This window comes from Protopterus annectens, chromosome 8.part0, assembly GCF_019279795.1.
Source record: "Protopterus annectens isolate FY-2018-M chromosome 8.part0, PAN1.0, whole genome shotgun sequence".
Classification (NCBI taxonomy): Eukaryota; Metazoa; Chordata; order Ceratodontiformes; family Protopteridae; genus Protopterus; species Protopterus annectens.
In genome coordinates this window covers 762,253,152-762,274,644 of record NC_056741.1, presented here as the reverse complement: position 1 = coordinate 762,274,644, position 21,493 = coordinate 762,253,152, and the positions used below count along the sequence as shown (strand labels likewise).

Below are 21,493 nucleotides of genomic sequence, written 5' to 3'. Positions count from 1 at the left end.
TTAAGACTTGTATGGGGATCAGACAGAGAAATTTTTAAGGATTCATGAGATTTTTTTTTTTAAGAAGTATTAGGCCAGAACAATATAGGGAGCAGTTGTGTTTTGTTACAGTTGATATTAGGGATTTATTTTTGGTTATCCCCCACAACCGTGGTTTAGAGTGGTTTGAGGAAGCCCTAGTTAGTAAAAAATTTGGAAACCACAATGAATTTTGGGTTTGCCTGGAACTTATTGAATTGGTATTGAAAAACAATTGCATTTATTATGGAGGAGAATTTTTCCAATGGGTCACAGGGGTAGCTGTGGATGCCAACTGCTCCCTTATATATGTTAACATTGTACATACTGTTTGGGAATACAAATTTATTTTAAAAACCAAATATAGGACATGTCCATGTGTAAAAGATTCTTGGACAGTATTTGTATATTATGGACTGAGACAGAAACTAAGTTGTTGGAATTTATGGAATGTCTTGAGGGCACAACGGGATTCTTGAGATTTACATATAACCTTTCATACGATGAGATGAACTACCTCGATGTCATTTTTAATAAGATAAGTGGGGGGTTTAAATGTAATATATAGGAAGTACACATTTTCAAATTCCTGCTTGCACTATCCGAGTTCCCATCCTTTACCTCATAAAGTATAATCAAAGGGCAGTTTGTTAGGGTAAGTAGAATGTCATCCGAAGATGATTTCAGCAAAGAATGTGATGCTTTGGAAAATGTATGTTTGGTAGGGTATATCCAGTAGAATTAATTAATTAAGCAAAGGATGAGGTTATTCAGGGTAGAAATGGTAGATTTTCTCGTTTGTTGGTGAATAAGAATGGTTTGAAGACTAATGGACCACATGGAACTAATGGTTCAAAAGAGACTTCTTTTCAGAGTGCGTTGGTGATGGAATTCAGTGGTGGGAGATCTAAGGCAAAGTATATAATTAAAAAGGAATGGGAGAGGTTTATTTAATTTACTGACCTAGGAACCCTAAAAGAGAGGCTTCTTAAAATTATTTATTGGAAGGGACATAATCTGAAGGATTTGTTAGAAAATAACTATTTGGTAGGGAATAAAGGACAATAAAAAGAAAGGGTACCTTTAAATGGTGGGGCATGCTCTTAGTACCCCTGTGTTAATAAAGGGGAGCTGTATTTAAAATGTAGACAAAAGAACATTTAAGCAACTTATAATAATTGCAATATGTTTGGGGTGGTATGTGTGGCTTTATGTGACTCATGCAAAGCATTCTGTACAGGAAAGACAGAACACAAGTTAAAGACCCGCATATACCATATAATTGTTTTATTGGATGATTGCTATTGGTTGGTTTGACTGGATTTTAACCTATATAAATGGGATTTTGCATTTGGGGATGATTGTCTGATGAAGTCTGTATAAAGATGAAAACGTGGTAATACAGTTAAGCATTCTTAATAAATGTGGTGTTTATTGTATTTGGTTGTCTGGCTGTCCTGGATTCTGGGTTTTTTTGGATTGTATTTCAGTCTGTTCTGTTTTTAGGAAAAAGATGATTGGGTGTGCTCAGTAGATCTTCATGATTCATATTGTCACATGAAAATAATCAAATGCTCCAGAAGATTTCTGCGCTTCCAGCTGGGCGTCGGTCATTACCAGTTTAGAGCCCTGCCCTTTGGTCTCACCATGGCCCTCAGGGTGTTCAAATGCATGGCAGTGGTAGCAGCCCACTTCCAGACTGCAAGGGTTCTGGGTGTTTCCATATCTATATGACTGGCTCATTACTGCAACCACCAAACATGTACTATTACAGGCAGGCAACTATGTTCAAATTTTCTCATTACTGGAAATCACAGTAAACTAGAAAAAAATCCCATTTAGAACCAACTCAAAATTTTACAGTTCATTGGAGCAGTATTAAACACAAGCACCTACATTGCTTCTCTTCCCCAAGAAAGACTTCAGTGAATAAGACTCCGTCAGCCAGATCATTCACAACAGAACAGTAACTGCAAGATTTATTAGAGGGTCCAGGTTCTGTCAGCCTCCATCATCTTGGTTACCTCTTGCCGGATTCCACATGTGGATTCTGCAATGACGTCAAGCTTCACAATGGTCAGAATGCAAAATTCACCCTTTGTCTCATCAAGTTCTCCTCACCAACTTGTGCAAGAGGGACCTGAGTTGGTGGCTTCATTCCAACGAGAATTCTAATAGATTGTCCATGTGTTCTTCCTCCACCCCAAGCCGTAGTGACCACAGATGCTTCCCTGATATGGTGGGGGGGCATTATCTGGGGAAAGACCATCCAAGGTGCTTGGTCCCAGTTGGAGGCCAATTTGCATATAAATGTTTGAAATGAGGGCAGTGTTCTTAGGGCTGCAAGCATTCCAAAAATCCTCCCCTCAGGAACAATTGCAGTCCAGTCAGACAGCATGTCAGTGGTTTGGCACATCAACAAACAAGAGGGAACCAGATCTTACCCCCTTTGTTGAGAAGCACTCAGGGTTTGGCAGTGGGCAATTTCATCCAGCCGCTTTCTTGTTGCAACATACATTCTGGGGGATCTCTAGTTTGATTGTGGACAAATTGAGAAAGTGCATTCTAATGCCTCACGGGTGGTCTGTCAATTCTTTGGTGGCAGAAAGAATATTCCATCAATGGGGCTGGCCATGCTGTGATCTCTTTGCATTCTCTAAACAAGTGCAGCAGCTACTTTGCCCTGGTCCCCTCTCCCTGGGAGTCACTGAGAGATGCTCTCCTTCACAAGTGGCCCTCCGGTCTACTTTATGCCTTCCCTCTGATTCCCCTCATTTCTAGGTTTCTGAAGAAAACCAAAAAAAAAGTGAAAAGAGTAATTCTCATTGCTCCCTTTTGGCCTCTACAAATATTGTTCTCCTATCTTTGGCCTCACCTAATTCAAAAACCTTGGATGCTGGACCTGCATCTGCTGTCCCATCTGGATAGGCTAATTCAACAGAACCTCACACTGTCAAGCACACGTCATGGCTTCTCCAGTTCCCATGGTAGCTAGGCTGGCTACCCTCAATTCCCCAGTTCTCCGAATTATTCTGGCCTCTCACAAACCTTCTGCTAGATGATTATACAGCAGCAAGTGGCAAAAATTTTCAAAATGGGCAGCAGACTGTAATCTTTATCCATATTCTGCACCAGTTTATAAAGTATTGAAAATTTTAGCATCCCTTTTCGATGCAGGAATTTCATCTTCCACTATTTGCGTACATCTAGCTGTAATTTCAGATTTTCACAGTGGTCTAGATAATTATGCTTTAATGTCCCACAAAATTTGTAAAGCCTTTCTGAAAGAAATGTTACTACTTAGGCCTCCTTTAAAGAATCCCACTGCTCCCTGGGACCTCAGCCTAGCGTTAGTTTTTAATTGCTTCCCCTTTTGAATCATCAGCAAGTTGCATACTGAAGTATCTATATTGGAAGACCTTGTTTTTAATCTGAATTGCAAGCTTTATCTTGCAAATCTCCATACCTGACTTTCCATAAGGACAGAGTGACTTTGAGCACAAATCCTTCTTTTTTACCAAAGGTAGTTTCTGATGTGCATACCAAACTGTAGAACTTCTTGTTTTCTACCATAATTTTTGAAATAGAGGTGAATATTGTCTCCATGTGCTAGATGTTCCCAGACAGTTGCGTTTTTAACCATCACAGAAGAGGAGAATTCAGAAAATCAGATCAGCTGTTTGTTACCTTTTCTCCAACTGTTCTGGGTAAACCAGGTTCTAAGATTACTTTTGCTAAATGGGGCAAAGATTGTATAACTTTCATTTTTAACAAACGGAAAGTGCAACTACTAGGACCTGTTAGACACATTCTATGAAGAGCGATGGCTGCATCTGCAGTCTTCCACGTTAGTGTTTCTGTAGATGATACATGTGCAGTGGGTACGTGGGCATCCCCTCATACCTTTATTACTCATTACAAACTGGTAGATCTGGTCTCTAGGGGACGAGCATCATTTGGTTCGATCTCACAAGTTTTTTGGTAGCTGGGGACTCTGTCCCACTGTCAAAGATTATGTGAAGATTGCCAACAAAGGATAAGTTATGTCTTACCATAATGTTCCATCTGTGTTGTCGATCTTCACTTATCCTTGACAAACCCACCCACCTTCCCCTGCCTTTTTCAGGTTTCTTGGTGGAACAGATCTGTCCAACAGGAAAATTACTACTATATGGTTACAGATAGTCTCTGATCTGTTATTGTTCAGTCTGTCACTATATTTTGCAAACTTGATCTGACTTAACTTTGAGAGGAGCATTATGGGTAAGGTGAAGCTCGAGAGTTTTTGGAGGGAGCGAGCTGGAAAAAAACTGCTGTCAGTTCTGAGTCTTGGAACTGAACCCACTGTCAAGGATAAGTGAAGACTGACAACACAGATGGAACGTTATGGGAAGACATAACTTTTTCCATCTTTAGGTCCATATTAAGCTTTGCTGGAACTATTCTCCAGGGGTTCTTGGACTCTTTCACCTCCCAAACATAGTTAACTAAGGTCATCATCATCATCATCATCTTTCAGCTGTTTCCATTAGGGGTCGCCACATTGGATCATCTGTTTCCATTTCTTCCTGTCCTCTGCCTCTTGCTTTGTCACACCATCCGCCTGCATGTCCTCTCTCATCACATCCATAAACCTTATCTTAGGCCTTCCTCTTTTCCTGTTACCTGGTAGCTTCATTCTTAGCATCTTTTTCCCAATATACTCAGCATCCCTCCTCCGCACATGTCCAAACCAACGTAATCTTGCCTCTCTGGCATTGTCTCCAAACCTTCCAACCCGGGCTGACCCTCTAATATACTTATTCCTAATCCTGTCCACCCTCGTCACACCTAGTGCAAATCTTAAGATCTTTAACTCTGCCACATCCAGCTCTAACTCTGTTTTTTTTTTGTCAATGCCACTGTCTCCAACCCATATAAGATAGGTGGTCTCACTACCCTCTGGTAGACCTACCGTTTCACACTTACTGGTACTTGTCTGTCACAAATCACTCCTGACACTTTTCCACCCACTCCATCCTGCCTGTACTCTCTTCTTCACCTCTCTTCCAAACTCACCATTACTCTGAACTATTGATCCCAAGTATTTAAACCTCCTCCACCTTCGCCACCTGTACTCCTTGCATCCTCACCATTCCTCTATCCTCCCTCTCATTCACACATGTATTCTGTCTTAGTCCTGCTGACCCATTCCTCTTCTCTCTAGAGCATATCTCCATCTCTCCAGGGTCATCTCCACCTGTTCCCTACTCTCACTACAGATCCCAATGTCATCTGCAAACATCATAGTCCACGGGGACTCCTGTCTGATCTAGTCTCTTAACCTGTCCCATCACCATTGCAAATAAGGGCTCAGAGCTGATCCTTGATGTAATCCCACGCCACCTTAAATGCATCCTTAACTCCCACCACAGACCTCACCTCTGTCACATTACCCTCGTACATATCCTGTACCACTCTTACATACTTCTCTGACACTCCCGACTTCATCATACAGTACCACATCTCCTCTCTAGGCACCCTGTCGTATGCTTTCTCTAAGTCTACAAAAACACAATGCAACTCCTTCTGACCTTCTCTGTACTTCTCCATCAACACACTCAGAGCAAACATTGCATCTGTAGTGCTCTTTCCCGGTATGAAACCATACTGATGATCACTAATCATCAAATCCCTTCTTAACCCAGCTTCCACTACTCTTTCCCATAACTTCATGCTGTGACCGATCAGTTTAATCCCTCTGTAGTTACTACAGCTCTGCACATCACCCTTATTCTTAAAAATCGGTACCAAAGCACTTTTTCTCCATTCCTCAGGCATCCTCTCACTTTCCAAAATTTCATTAAACAATCTGGTTAAAAATTCCACTGCCATTTCACCTAAACACCTCCATGCTTCCACAGGTATGTAATCTGGACCAACAGCCTTTAAGTAATCTACCCATGTAGTTATGGCTACTTCAGCAGTGGTCAGTCTGATGAACGTAGCTCAAAAAATATAATTAACATAGTACAGTTGTGTAAGCTAAACTTGGCATAACAATAGATGTTTGAATGATCACTGCTGCAGTAGCCATTTCCTGTCTTCATTCCCCATCTTCATCCCCCTTGTTTTTTGGTGGATTTTTCCTGCCAGAGTGTGGATATTTGTTTTCTTCCTGGAGCTGACTTTTCAGGGCTCAGCCTCCCTCTGTCTGCTGGCAGGAAAGCTAGGATGTCTGCTCAAGCTGCTTGACAGTTTGGTTGCATGTAATGTGCCCTGAAGCTTTTTTAAGCTGTCTAACCATTATATATTTAGGATATAACCCATATAACTAAGGTTACTGCAGCCGTGATCATTTAAATATCTACTGTTAGGGTCAGTTTAACTTGCACAACTATGCTTTCTAGGGCTCCTTGAAGAAAACCTGGAAAACAGATGCATTTTTATTCCCATGGTCAAGAAAATTTTTATGCATTTACACTGATTCCCCTGGGTAATTATGAAGATTCAGAAGGGATCTCCAAAATTCATTGTGCTGACTTCATTTTGGCTCAGGCAACATCAGTTCTCCCTTGTTATGGAAATCACCAACTGTCACTACAAGCTTCCTCACAGAGTGGACCTACTCACATAAGACAGTGGGAGTTTGACGCACTGCAGTCTCAAACAACTTCATTTAACTGCCTGAATGATTCAGTTTTGATTCCTTTTTGACAGCTGTTTCATGAGGATGAGCATCAGAAACTAAATGAGGCCGACTTCCAAGATGGCTGCACATTGAGTAACAGCTTAATTTCACCTCTCCCACTGTGAAAACATAAACTCAGATGAGAGAGCCAGTAAACTGATATTTTTGGGTAAATTTCAGTAACTGGCTAGTAAGTTCACTCCCTGGATGCCAGCAAATAAGAAATCCAGAGAATCTGAAAGAAAATTGGTCACAAAAGATGAGGAAAAAAATATTGGGAAGAATTCTGAAGCTGTTGAGCAAAAAGCAGCTCAAGCTCCAGCTTTGGTGCAAGACCTGACTTCCAGTAGCCTAGAGGAAAAAATAAGTCAAATCTACTCAGAGCTGATTAAAATAGAACACTGATGGAGTGCGTTAACTCAATTAACAGATGGCTGGAAAAAAATTACAAAAAAAGCTTTAAACTGATATTCATATGAGGTGATAAAACTGCAAAATGAAGAAAAGGCTGGCTGAATGTGAGACTGCTCAGGAAGAGATGTTTCAAAAATAATAGAATTAGAAGACAGAGCACATAGGAAAACCCTGAGATTTTCTGCTGTACCAGGGAAGCTGGAGGAACATACTGTATTAATTTTATGAAAGCACAAATAAGCATCTGGACTGGTATTCCTCAGCAGAGGTTGTTAGTTGAGAGGGCACATTGTGCGTATATTCCAAATCTGGCCATGAGAAAGTAACCTAAACCTTAAAGATGCAGTCCTACCAGCAGAAGGAGTTGATTCTGACAAAACTGTGGCAAGAGGACAAAGTGCTAAAAGTGGGAGACAGAGTGTTTGTGGAAAATGATTGCTCACTGTACACTAGGCAGAAGGAGTAAATGTATTTCAGTAATCAGGGAATGTCGGGAAGCAGGCATGAGAGTCAAACTTTTGTACTTTGCTGTCTTCAGAATATCCTTTCCTGGGAGCAGAGCCTAGAAGGCCAACTGAGAGCAGTGAATTTTGAGAGCTCCATAAAGTAGTAAAATGTTGTTGTCTTTTGGCTTTTCCCGGTTAGGGGTCGCCACAGCAGAACTCCGGTCCGCTAATGATTGGCAGTAGATTTTGACGAACGCTGAGGTGCCAGCTCGACGTTCAACCTTCAATGAAGGCACGCCCATTTGCGCTTGTCTTTCGAATGCCCACCCAACCGCCGGGGAGGACATGAAGACTCCACACAGAAGGCACTCCCCGCACTACAGCCGGGAATCAAACAGGAGAGCCTCTTGCTGTGAGGCAACAACGCTACTGCTGCACCACCGCGGTTCCATAAATTAGTATAATAATATAGGAAATGCATTATTTTCAAGTTTAAAATGTCAGAAATCTATAGATAAACTACTAAACTACATAAATATCAATTTTGGTGGAGGTATGCAAAAATGTTCATGTCAAGTAATTTGGAGATATATTGAGTCACTGAATATGAACAACTCAAGGAATTCTCATCCAGATGCTGCTTTGAAAAAAAGAATTGCAATTGATGACCTCTACCTTGCAGGAACTATCTTTGAAGATGGGTGGCTTTAAAAATGACTTAGAAAACATCAAATTATATTCTCAAAAACAGACCAATACTCTTAAGGAACTATTACAGCAACACCATACAAAATAACAAATGTAGAGACTTCTCTAAATAACATTGAAGGGAGATTTGGAGGAAAAATTCCAAAAATTATTTCTGCTTAAATAGAATACATGGCTGCTTAACAAAATAGATGACTTAGAAAACAGGGAAATGAGAAACAAATATCTTTGGTCTGCCTGAAAACACTGAAGAAGACATTATTTCATTCTTAACCTGGATTCCGGAAGAGGGACTTTCATTTGGAATTGGGCACGTAGAGCACTGAGGAAACCTGCTTCTAATTCAGCAAATATTCCACCTAGATCCATAGTTACAGCATTTCTTTAATTTCTGGACAAGGAACTAATATTAAAATCTGCTTGGAGAAAATTGCCCTTAAAATACAGTCAAAGCCTGATAAGGTTTGACAGTGATTATTCTTCCAGAATACTAGAACAAAGGAGTTTGGCCAGTAAAAAAACTGTTGAAACAAAACATTAAAGCATAACTGGCCTTTCCAGCCAAGATAAAAGTACTTTTTGCCAATGAGATGAGAACCTTTAATGATTTAGAAGAAGCTACTATATTCATCAAAAACAGCATGGTGTCTATCCCAAATGGAATGGATAGCCCATACTCTTAAAAGAAACAAATCCTTGGACTGATGCTAGAAAGAAGAAACAAAAAAATTGATTCCAAGATGGCTGTCCCAAAAAAGTAAGTCTTAAAACTGCATCTCTCAAAGTATCAACCGATATGGTATATCGCTTGTCATCTGTTTTTAAAAAGGAAGGATTCTTAACTGAGAAACAGTAATGATTTATTCAGAATGTTCAGAGAGTCCAATAATTCTTCACAAATAAGGGTAGGGCAAGATGGGTTACTATTTACATTATATATAAGCCAAACAAAGCAACATATAATACAAACATAGACGTTTCTTTTCCCCTACTTGAACTCAGTAAATACTTGTTCATTTTTCATTTATTTTACTTGTAATAATTTAAGTAATTAATTCAACACGGTACCATTCATCAGAGTTCAGACTCAAATGTAACAAATCAACATCATATATAATAGCAGTAACAGTAGAGTGTTTTGGAAAAAAATGCTGACATGGAGACTAATGCCTTCTTCAGTTAAAGTATGATTTAGAAATGTCATATATATATCCTTGTTAAATAATAGTAGCAAGCTCGTAGTACGTGTGTCATTATTATTTTGTCTAAATATAGTTTATATCAATTATGGCAGGTATCACAGCTATGAGTGCTGTTTGATCAATCCTGATATGGTGTGCATGGATGCGGCTGTCTCTGACAGCTAGTACAAATGTTATTATTCTGTCTAAACATAGTTAATATCAGTTATGGCAGGTATCCTTGCTTCAAATGCTGTTTTATTAAGCCTGACATATGGTGTATGTCTGTCTGGCAGCTGTTATATGTTGCCGTTTTCGTCTCCATGGAGCTGTGGGTTGCGGCTTGTGATCGAGGTTTACTGATGCTCATGTATTAGGAAGAGAAATTTGGGGTTTTAGCCTGGATCCAGGGAAAGGGGGTGGATAGAACTGTGATTTGGGATGTTTTGGCAGAGAATGGTTTGTACGTCTGCTGAGTGAGAGGTGGGAGGGCAGGAGGAGTGTATTGTCTCTTGTTGTGGGTGGCTTGTTGGGAGGTGTGTTATTTTTTTATTTTTTTTTTTATCTATTTGCTGTGTGTTCTTTTCCTGGCTGCTGCCTCGCTGAAAGGGAGGATATTTAGGCTTGAAGTTGCAGTGAAGTGAAGCTTTGCTTCAGGTGCATCGCGAGCCTCTGGTATGCAGTACACAGACACACTAACAGAAATGGACGCTCCCAGGTTCCTATGGTAATAGAGACAGAGTGACGATAATACTTAATGGCTCTGAGGAGCCTCCGAGATGATTCTCGGCAATGACGTTTTTGGTTTAAAAAAAATATATATATATATATATATAAATATTTATCAAATATAAATGTATATCTATATACATATATATATATGTATAAATATATATGTATATATACATACACACACATAATAAAAGGGCTGTTTTAAACCACATGCACACATATTGATGGTCTCCCAACACTTCGTTTAACTCAAGTTGATTCTTGATTAAAAAAAAAAAAAAAAGTGCAATTTTATATTTAAAATGTATTTTGGTCCAAACACATTAAGGATTTGCATTGTGAGTTATTGTAAAAGACTAAGCACTTGGTCTTGTGCAGTACCCTTTGCAGTGGTCTGGGAGGTGAGCTTGCTCAGACATGTTGGGCATATGGGGATAGCTGTTTCTAGGGGTGTTTGGGGTTGCAGGGAAGTGCTAGAGACTGATCAAATTTCCTTCATGGAAATATCTGTGGGAATGTAAAGTGTGCTGAGTGGTTCACTGGTACAGTGGCCACTGCATGGAACAGTCTGATAAAATAGAACAGGACAAATATTGGCTTGGATATTTTAAGAACAGCCTGGAAACATATCACATGAACTAGTGAATGGTATTCTGGGAAAACTGGATGGACATTGTTGTCCATGCTTGAAGTACTGATATGTGTATGTAAGGATGGAATTAAACTTATAACAAATAAGAAACTAGAAGGGTCTCATAATTTTAAGTCTATGGACTGTATAAACATACTTGGAAGGAGCTAATAAGAATAAACATTACAGCTTTTGGTCTCTCAAATAACTAAGCAGCAGCCAAAAAAAAAAAAACACCACAATAGTTATGTAATGTATGATTTTATTAAATCTAGACATAAAATATATAATTGTCATATAAGATGAAGCAGTCTGCTGAATTTAGATATTAGACAGGATTTAATAACATGGGCTTGTGTATAACAACACTACTGTCTTAACTTGTCAAAAATGACAAGGGGAAGCATGATTTTCTTATATAAGTAAATATGCATAACAAGTTGTATAATTGCTTTAAGTTGAATTTTGGTTTTGTAATGCATCCTGACCATACATAATACTTAAGCTGTTACCAAGGTAACTAATGTTTTATACATGACATCAAACTGACAGTTGTTCAAGGGAAGCAATAGAAGCCTGAACTAGGAATGTCACAGAATGTAGCAATCACATTTTGAACAGATAGTATTAAATTGACAATAACCGCTCACTTTAACCTTTGATTATACAAAATAGAATGTTGCCATTTAAATCTAAATTTAATGGCAATTTATTAATATGGAAAGGGAACTTTTTAATTGTAATGGCCCCAATTTATTAATATGGGGGAAGGAACTTTGTAATACATTAATCGCAATAAGTGAAAACTTGTTAGTTTTTATTAACCTTTACATTATATTTTATTAAAATCTGCTTGGAGAAAATTGCCCTTAAAATACAGTCAAAGCCTGATAAGGTTTGACAGTGATTATTCTTCCAGAATACTAGAACAAAGGAAAAAAGTTTGGCCAGTAAAAAAACTGTTGAAACAAAACAAAGCATAACTGGCCTTTCCAGCCAAGACAAAAGTACTTTTTGCCAATGAGATGAGAACCTTTAATGATTTAGAAGAAGCTACTATATTCATCAAAAACAGCATGGTGTCTATCCCAAATGGAATGGATAGCCCATACTCTTAAAAGAAACAAATCCTTGGTCTGATGCTAGAAAGAAGAAACAAAAAAAATGATTCCAAGATGGCTGTCCCAAAAAAGTAAGTCTTAAAACTGCATCTCTCAAAGTATCAACCGATATGGTATATCGCTTGTCATCTGTTTTTAAAAAGGAAGGATTCTTAACTGAGAAACAGTAATGATTTATTCAGAATGTTCAAAGAGTCCAATAATTCTTCACAAATAAGGGTAGGGCAAGATAGGTTACTATTTACATTATATATAAGCCAAACAAAGCAACATATAATACAAACATAGATGTTTCTTTTCCCCTACTTGAACTCAATAAATACTTGTTCATTTTTCATTTATTTTACTTGTAATAATTTAAGTAATTAATTCAACACTGTACCATTCATCAGAGTTCAGACTCAAATGTAACAAATCAACATCATATATAATACCAGTAACAGTAGAGTGTTTTGAAAAAAAATGCTGACATGGAGACTAATGCCTTCTTCAGTTAAAGTATGATTTAGAAATGTCATGTATATCCGTGTTAAATAATAGTAGCAAGCTCGTAGTACGTGTGTCATTATTATTTTGTCAAATATAGTTTATATCAATTATGGCAGGTATCACAGCTATGAGTGCTGTTTGATCAATCCTGATATGGTGTGCATGGATGCGGCTGTCTCTGACAGCTAGTACAAATGTTATTATTCTGTCTAAACATAGTTAATATCAGTTATGGCAGGTATCCTTGCTTCGAATGCTGTTTTATTAAGCCTGACATATGGTGTATGTCTGTGTCTGGCAGCTGTTATATGTTGCCGTTTTCATCTCCATGGAGCTGTGGGTTGCGGCTTGTGATCGAGGTTTACTGATGCTCATGTATTAGGAAGAGACATTTGGGGTTTTAGCCTGGATCCAGGGAAAAGGGGGTGGATAGAACTGTGATTTGGGATGTTTTGGCAGAGAATGGTTTGTACGTCTGCTGAGTGAGAGGTGGGGAGGGCAGGAGGAGTGTATTGTCTGTTGTTGTGGGCGGCTTGTTGGGAGGTGTGTTATTTTTTTTTGATTTTTTTTTTATCTATTTGCTGTGTGTTCTTTTCCTGGCTGCTGCCTCGCTGAAAGGGAGGATATTTAGGCTTGAAGTTGCAGTGAAGTGAAGCTTTGCTTCAGGTGCATCGCGAGCCTCTGGTATGCAGTGCACAGACGCACTAACAGAAACGGACGCTCCCAGGTACCTATGGTAATAGAGACAGAGTGACAATAATACTTAATGGCTCTGAGGAGGATGATTCTCGGCAATGACGTTTTTGGTTTAAAAAATATATATATATATATATATATATATATATATCAAATATATATGTATATCTATATACATATATATATATATATATATATATATATATATATATATATATATGTATAAATATATATGTATATATACATACACACATAATAAAAGGGCTGTTTTAAACCACATGTACACATATTGATGGTCTTCCAACACTTCGTTTAACTCAAGTTGATTCTTGATAAAAAAAAAAAAAAAGTGCAATTTTATATTTAAAATGTATTTTGGTCCAAACACATTAAGGATTTGCATTGTGAGTTATTGTAAAAGACTAAGCACTTGGTCTTGTGCAGTACCCTTTGCAGTGGTCTGGGAGGTGAGCTTGCTCAGACATGTTGGGCATATGGGGATAGCTGTTTCTAGGGGTTTGGGGTTGCAGGGAAGTGCTAGAGACTGATCAAATTTCCTTCATGGAAGTATCTGTGGGAATGTAAAGTGTGTTGAGTGGTTCACTGGTACAGTGGCCACTGCATGGAACAGTCTGATAAAATAGAACAGGACAAATATTGGCTTGGATATTTTAAGAACAGCCTGGAAACATATCACATGAACTAGTGAATGGTATTCTGGGAAAACTGGATGGGCATTGTTGTCCATGCTTGAAGTACTGATATGTGTATGTAAGGATGGAATTAAACTTAACAAATAAGAAACTAGAAGGGTCTCATAATTTTAAGTCTATGGACTGTATAAACATTCTTGGAAGGAGCTAATAATAATAAACATTACAGCTTTTGGTCTCTCAAATAACTAAGCAGCAGCCAAAAAAAAAAAAACACCACAATAGTTATGTAATGTATGATTTTATTAAATCTAGACATAAAATATATAATTGTCATATAAGATGAAGCAGTCTGCTGAATTTAGATATGAGGATTTAATAACATGGGCTTGTGTATAACAACGCTACTGTCTTAACTTGTCAAAAATGACATACGCTACATTGAACATCAAGGGGAAGCATGATTTTTTTATATAAGTAAATATGCATAACAAGTTGTATAATTGCTTTAAGTTGAATTTTGGTTTTGTAATGCATCTTGACCATACATAATACTTAAGCTGTTACCAAGGTAACTAATGTTTTAATACATGACATCAAACTGACAAAGTTGTTCAAGGGAAGCAATAGAAGCCTGAACTAGGAATGTCACAGAATGTAGCAATCACATTTTGAACAGATAGTATTAAATTGACAATAACCACTCACTTTAACCTTTGATTATACAAAATAGAATGTTGCCATTTAAATCTAAATTTAATGGCAATTTATTAATATGGAAAGGGAACTTGTAATCATTAATCGCAATAAGTGAACTTGTTGTTTTTAACCTATATTTTCACTCATTTATAATAAATGACAGATATGAAAATTATTTATTTTTATTTATTTACTTTACATTTATTTTTTATTTTACATTTGTTGACCGGGCTAGTCTAACTGGATACATGTCCATTTTCAGTAGAGGCCCAGGGAGATGAGCTTTGTGCAAAAAATAACAAAAAACATTTTTACATACAGTTATGTTACAGGTTAATACAGAAATTATCATAGAGGTCTATGTACCTCCCATTTCAAAATACAGGTACAATACTAAAAATACAGGTCTAATAATATACTGTAGTCTGGGAGTTAAGGTCTGGGATAAGAGGAAATAATACATTTATATTTACAAAGAACATTAGAAGTTAACCCAGAAAAAATCCGAGGGCAGAAATACTTCACAGTGCCAAAGGCAGGTACAATGCAAAAATTACAGAGAGGGCAGAAATACTTTTCAGTGCAGTAGGCAGGTACAGTGCAAATTACAGGTAGAATACAGAAAGTTAAAATAAGAGGTATATTGTGTAATTATTTAAATAGAGTTGTCACACTATGAGTAAGCTTAGGGGATGAAAATAAGGGTAAGGAATAGGAAAAAGGTAATGTGGCAAGTAAGGGAAGTAGAACTAGTTGTAGGGAAGTGGTGGGTAGGCAGTGCCTGTTATGAGTAGAAAAAGTAGAAAAATGATTAGGTTTAGTACAGGGGCATAGACAGTGTGTTCTTAGGAAAAGTTTCAGTCCATTTTTGAAGAGACATGGAGGAAACTGAGGAAAGTTCACTGGGGAGAAGGTTCCAGGATTTTCCAACAGTATTACTGAAAAGTGTCCCCAGCCCTGTTATTAGATTTAGAGGTGTTTACAAGAAGTTTGTGTGATGAGCACAAGGATGTCAGATTCTTATAGGGAATGATGAGAGTAGTTAGTATAGGAGTACTGGAAGGTTGGTAAAGAGTCTTATGGGCAATGGTTAGTTGGTGGAATTTAAGCAGATTCTGAATTTCTAACCATCCAAGCTGATTAAGATTATAGCAGTGGTGGGTTCTGAATGGGTTGCCAGTAGCACACCTGGCAATGTTATTGTAGGAGATTTCCAGTTTGGTGAGGTTATTTTTAGATAAGTTAGTAAATATGGGTGAGGCATAGAGGAGTGTAGAGATTAGATGGGTATAAGCAATAGTTATTCTGACTGTTGGTGAAAGGAAGGGTTTGACTCTAGAGAGAGCCTAGCTTTTTGTTAACGGTTTTTATATTATTGTTGATATGGGTGTCAAAGTTAAGATTGTTGTCTATGGTAATACCAAGTAGTTTGGTAGTTGGGTCAGGTGATATGGAAGTACCATTAGTGGATGTAACTGAGAAATCTATTGGGACGGTCTTACGAGTAGGATTGAAAAGGAGGAGGTTAGTTTTTTGGGGTTCAACAGAAGGCAGTGTTGTGTAAACCATTGTTCTACTGTATTAAATACTTGGGTAAGGGAGTGAAGTTTAGAAGTGGATGTGGCTGTGCATATAAGTGTAGAATCATCGGCATACTGAATGCATGTAGCTTGGGGGATTGCTAGATGAAGTTCATTGATAAATATGGAGAAAAGAAGAGGACCTAATATGGACCCTTGAGGGACGCCAATGTTAATGGGCAGGTGGGTAGATAGGGTTGTGCCAAAGTACCGCCTGTTTATCTAAATAGGATTGGAACCATTTAATAGTGAGTGTATCTGATGAGAGGGATTTGAGGATATTTATAAGTATTTGTTGATTAACCATATCAAATGCCTTGGACAGATCGATAAATAGTGCTGAGGAAAGCATATTGGCATTTCGGTTTTTGTTAATACAGTCAGTAAAGGAAAGGAGGGCAGTAGTGCTGTGGGAAGGTCTGAAACCATGTTGACAGCTGGAAAGTAAGTTATTTTGGATTAGGTGGTCTAGCAGTTGCTTATGGATGCATTTTTCCATTAGTTTTGCCAAAGGTGATAGTAGGGCTATGGGATGGTAGTTGGAGAAATTATTAGAATTTCCACCTTTATGAAGGGGGATAATATGGGAGACTTTCCAGATGCTTGGGATGTATCCTTCACTAATGGTTCTGAGATGCTTGGGATGTATCCTTCACTAATGGTTCTGTTAATCGGAATGAAAATGGGATAGGCGATGCATTTGGCTTATTTCTGTAGATATTCAGCTGGTAATTGATCTGCTGAAGGAGAGCAAGGTTTAAGTTTTTGGATAGGAAAGAGAAATGGAGAATTGGGTTGTATTAGAGATGGGAGTGAAATTATTAGGTGACAGGTGACTGGCAAGTGTTGAATGGCCTCAGAGAAAAAGGTATTAAAGGCATTGGCAGTGTGTTTTGGGTTCTCCTGGTCTGTGCCTTGTGGGTTAGGTGTAATGGATTGACCTGGGTGTAGTAATTGGTTAATACTTGCCCAGAATTTTGTGGAGTTATGTTTAGTTTGCTGGAACTGTAGTAGTTTCTTTTATTGTGAACAGTATAGCTTTCTTAGGTATCATTTCAGTTATCTAAAGTTTTGATGGTCAGCAGAGTTTTTTGTCATATCGCATTTGGCCCAGTATTTATTTTTGTGGCGGATTTTTTGTTTGGTTTCTTTTGACAGCCATGGGGCAGATTTAGTTTTGATTCTAATAGAGCGGTTTAGTGCATGGTTATCTAGAATGGTGAGGAATTTGGAATTAAAGTATTTAACAGCTTCCTCCAATGGGAGGTGTTTTAAGGGAGACCAATTGCATGCTTTTAGTTCGGTTTGAAAGAGATCACGGTTAAAGTTTTTCTTGGACCTAATAAACTTGACAATGGCTGGAATGGAGACATTGGTTTTATGCCTGATAATGTATGTGAGTGAGTGGTCACTAATATCAGGGAGGGTTCTAGATTCATATGTGTGGGGATGGTTATTTATAAGAATCCAATCCAAGGTACTTTCTTTCTTATTGGGCTTGTTTATCCTGGTAGGGGAGGTAATGATTTGAGAGAAAGCAAATTAGGTTAATGTGGGTGGTAGGGTGGCTGCTGCAACAGCAGTTCCAATCTGTTAGAATCACCTAGGATAATGGTTTCTTGGGGCAGGTTTTGTGATAGCCAGCAGAGGATATCTTCTATGGTGGCATTGTTGTTGCCAGGAGGTAGATACAGATAATATAGATGGATTTGAAAGTGTTGAGTTGAAGTTTGGAAATAATTTCAGCAGTAGAATCTACAGGTGGTTTAAGGTCATATGTGGTGATCTGTAGGCCAGATTTAAATAGAATAGCAATTCCCCCGCCCTTCTTTGATACACGGTCAGATCTAAGTATATTATATCCAGGTGGGGTGATTTCATTGTCTTTAGTTACAGGCTTTAACAAGGTTTCTATTAAACAAAGAATGTCAAAAGAGTAGACTTCTAAGAGAGCATGGAGTTGTGAGACTTTATTATTAATGCTACGTATGTTGAGGTGGGCTATGAAGAGAGAGTTTGTTGGTTGAGTAAGGGAATGAGTGTTGAATTGATTGGGATTGTGGAGTTGTGTGGTAGGAAGTGTTATTGGGCCAGGATTTGGGTGGCTATCTCCATCTTTTAATGAGAGGAGTTGTAAAAGAAAGGCTGGAGTTGGGAATCTTCTGTATAGATGTGGAGATTTTCTGGGATTATGATTGTAGTACTTAATGTGGAGTTTTCTATGAAATCTTGACAGTAGATAGCTGGGTATAGATGTTATGTTTACATGTTTTGAGAGTGCTGGTAGGGAAGAAGAGGTAGTTAGCTTATTGGGGTGATGAAGGTGTGGATATAATGAGTTCATAGGAGGTATGTTTGTAGGCTAAAAGTGTAATGGTGGTAGAATGAGTAGTAGAAGTAACAGGTGAAAGAGTAAGTGTGTTCGGATTGAAAGTTTATACATTTGGATGGATTATTAGTTGGGTGTCTTGTTGTAGGTATGGGTGTATGGTAGTTGTGGATAGGGAAGAGCAAAAATTGGAGGGTGTGGTAGGAGAGAATAGGGAGTGGTTAGAGAAGGATGAATGGGGTGTGTGGCCAATGGTAAGGTAGCTTGAGAGTTATGGGAGGAGGAAAGGGTGTGGGTAAATAGTATAAGAGTAGGACCCCTGGGGTGGGTGGGAATTGGGGGTAGGAGGAGGTTGAAACAGGTAGTAAAGCAGCTTGAGAAGAAACAATCAGCAGAGCTGGATACTGAAGGTAAGCTACATAAGTCAGGAGTAGGTAAGAGCAGAGATAAGTAGAGTCTGCGATGGAATAGGTAGTTGTAGACAGTAGTAAAGGGTGAGGAGAGAGTATTAAGAGGAGGTCTGAGAGATCAGAATTGTTAAGGTAAAGAAACGAGAAAAGATGGTAAGCAGGAGGTGAAGGCTGGGTTAAGGGTGCCACCTAGTGGCCGGGTCTTCTATTGCAGGTGAGTTTGAGAGGGAGCTAGCTGATTATAGAACTGGGAGGGGTGACTGCAAGAGGGGTTACTGTGAAGGTTAGGAGGTAAGGTGGGTGGCCAGTGTGGTTAAGAGAGGAGGTAGAGACTGCTGGCTGTCCTGGCGTAAAGCGTGCTTTTGAATGCCTAAAGCTTTAGTACAATGGTTTACAATTTTACTGGCAGGATATAGAGACCAATAACATACTTTCTTGTTTTCTTGAGACAGGATGCAGAAATTTAGGCTGTGAGATGCCACTGCAGGGATTTTAGGGTTCCTTCCACAAGGTAGGTTGGTTTCTAGAGACTAGTGCAGGAATATCACAGGAAGAGTATGGTACTGAGAGGAGAGAGGAGACAGTGGTGTGGAGAAAAACAAGAGTTAGCACATGTTAAGGTAGGACTGGTACTATTTCACAATAGTTAACATAAAGACATAAGATATATAGTGAGCATGTAAACATTCCTTTATTAGTAGCAGCAATAGATATTACATTTAAACCACCAGTTCAGTAAATTAATACTGTAGCAGGACACTGTTTGCAGGCTCAGTAGAACTATCCTCCACATTTAAGATATAAGCTATAAACATACCCTATTAATTAATAGCAGCAATGGGTAACACATTAAAACCAGCAGTTCTAAAATAAACAGTACTTTAGCCGGACACTGTGTATAGGTTCAGTAGGTCTATCATCACATTTGAGACATAATCTATGTTAAGAAAATTTACCAAAGGAAAAAACAATACAGTAAACTCAAAGATCATGCGTAGGAGCAAGGACAGGTAGCAAAACCTTGACCAAACTAAGAAGGAAAAGTGCACCATATCAATAGTAGACCAAGTAGGAAAAAATACGTGGGAAAATACTGCCACTCTATGGAGGAATAGAATGCAGCAGTTATTAGGGATAACAACTTGAGAAATGCAGAGTTTATGCTAGGCTGCTGGGTCCCATTAAGAGCTAAGGAGGCGCTTAAAGCTGCAACCGGTATGCCAGCAATTGCAATTAAGCTCTTGGAACTATTCAGAGCTAGTGCAAGGCTGATAAAATACACAATATCAGTAACAAAAAATATACTAAATAGAAAGAATAATTAAGAAGTTGAATTATTCTGACCAGGACAGAGATAAAATAAAGTTGCACAATGTGGTTATCAAGCATTACTGATGCTAATGCTAGATTACCGGTGGAGTAGTGCAAACAGTCATCACATACATGAAAATGCTCAATATGGAGTTGAAGTCTATGATCAAAACAAGGAAGATGTTTGATTTATACTCTGCAGCCATCAAGAGAACAATCTAATATACAGAGATAGCCCACACCAATTGAGATGATCAATCACATGGAGAGAATCGAAAAGTTGAATTAACTATGATTTTATATTAACCAGACTGCCCAAAATGTTCGAATCCCAGCACTGTATAAAATATATAAAGAAGAATATTTGTGAAGAAATGGTACACTGACTGTCACCGAGGATACAGACTATCAGAGACTAAACAACTGACCCATCCACAGGATTATTGAGCTAATAGTACTAAAAAGAGTTTATCAAACATCAAGGGTGGAGATGATAATAAAAAAGCCTTTTATATTAGAACAATACTAAAACATAATTAGAACAAATAACTACTAAAAAGTTATTTATTTATTTAAAACAATATACTAAAAATGATAAAGTTTTATGGAACTGAAGATTGTTAATACAGTCAGTAAAGGAAAGGAGGGCAGTAGTGCTGTGGGAAGGTCTGAAACCATGTTGACAGCTGGAAAGTAAGTTATTTTGGATTAGGTGGTCTAGCAGTTGCTTATGGATGCATTTTTCCATTAGTTTTGCCAAAGGTGATAGTAGGGCTATGGGATGGTAGTTGGAGAAATCATTAGAATTTCCACCTTTATGAAGGGGGATAATATGGGAGACTTTCCAGATGCTTGGGATGTGTCCTTCACTAATGGTTCTGTTAATCGGAATGAAAATGGGATAGGCGATGAATTTGGCTTATTTCTGTAGATATTCAGCTGGCAATTGATCTGCTGAAGGAGAGCAAGGTTTAAGTTTTTGGATAAAGGAAAGAATATATGTTGTAGGGACAGGTCGGAAGAGAAATGGAGGGGGTGGAGTTGTGTTAGAGATAGGTAAAGTGAAATTATTAGGTGACAGGTGACTGGCAAGTGTTTGAATGGCCTCAGAGAAAAAGGTATTAAAGGCATTGGCAGTGTGCTTTGGGTTCTCCTGGTCTGTGCCTTGTGGGTTAGGTGTAATGGATTGACCTGGGTGTAGTAATTGGTTAATACTTGCCCAGAATTTTTGTGGGTTATGTTTAGTTTGCTGGAACTGTAAGTAGCAGTTTCTTTTATCAGACAGTTTAGCTTTCTTAGTGTCATTTCTCAGTTGTCTAAAGTTTTGATGGTCAGCAGAGTTTTTTGTCATATGCCATTTGGCCCAGTATTTATTTCTGAGGCGGATTTTTTGTTTGGTTTCTTT

At 38.3% G+C, this 21,493-nt stretch overlaps 1 protein-coding gene across 1 annotated transcript in view; it reads left to right on the top strand.

Annotated features, from left to right (window-relative positions):
• Nucleotides 1-21,493, top strand: part of CDC14A (cell division cycle 14A) — a 1,552,589-nt gene that overhangs the window by 1,226,532 nt on the left and 304,564 nt on the right. The window lies entirely within an intron of this gene.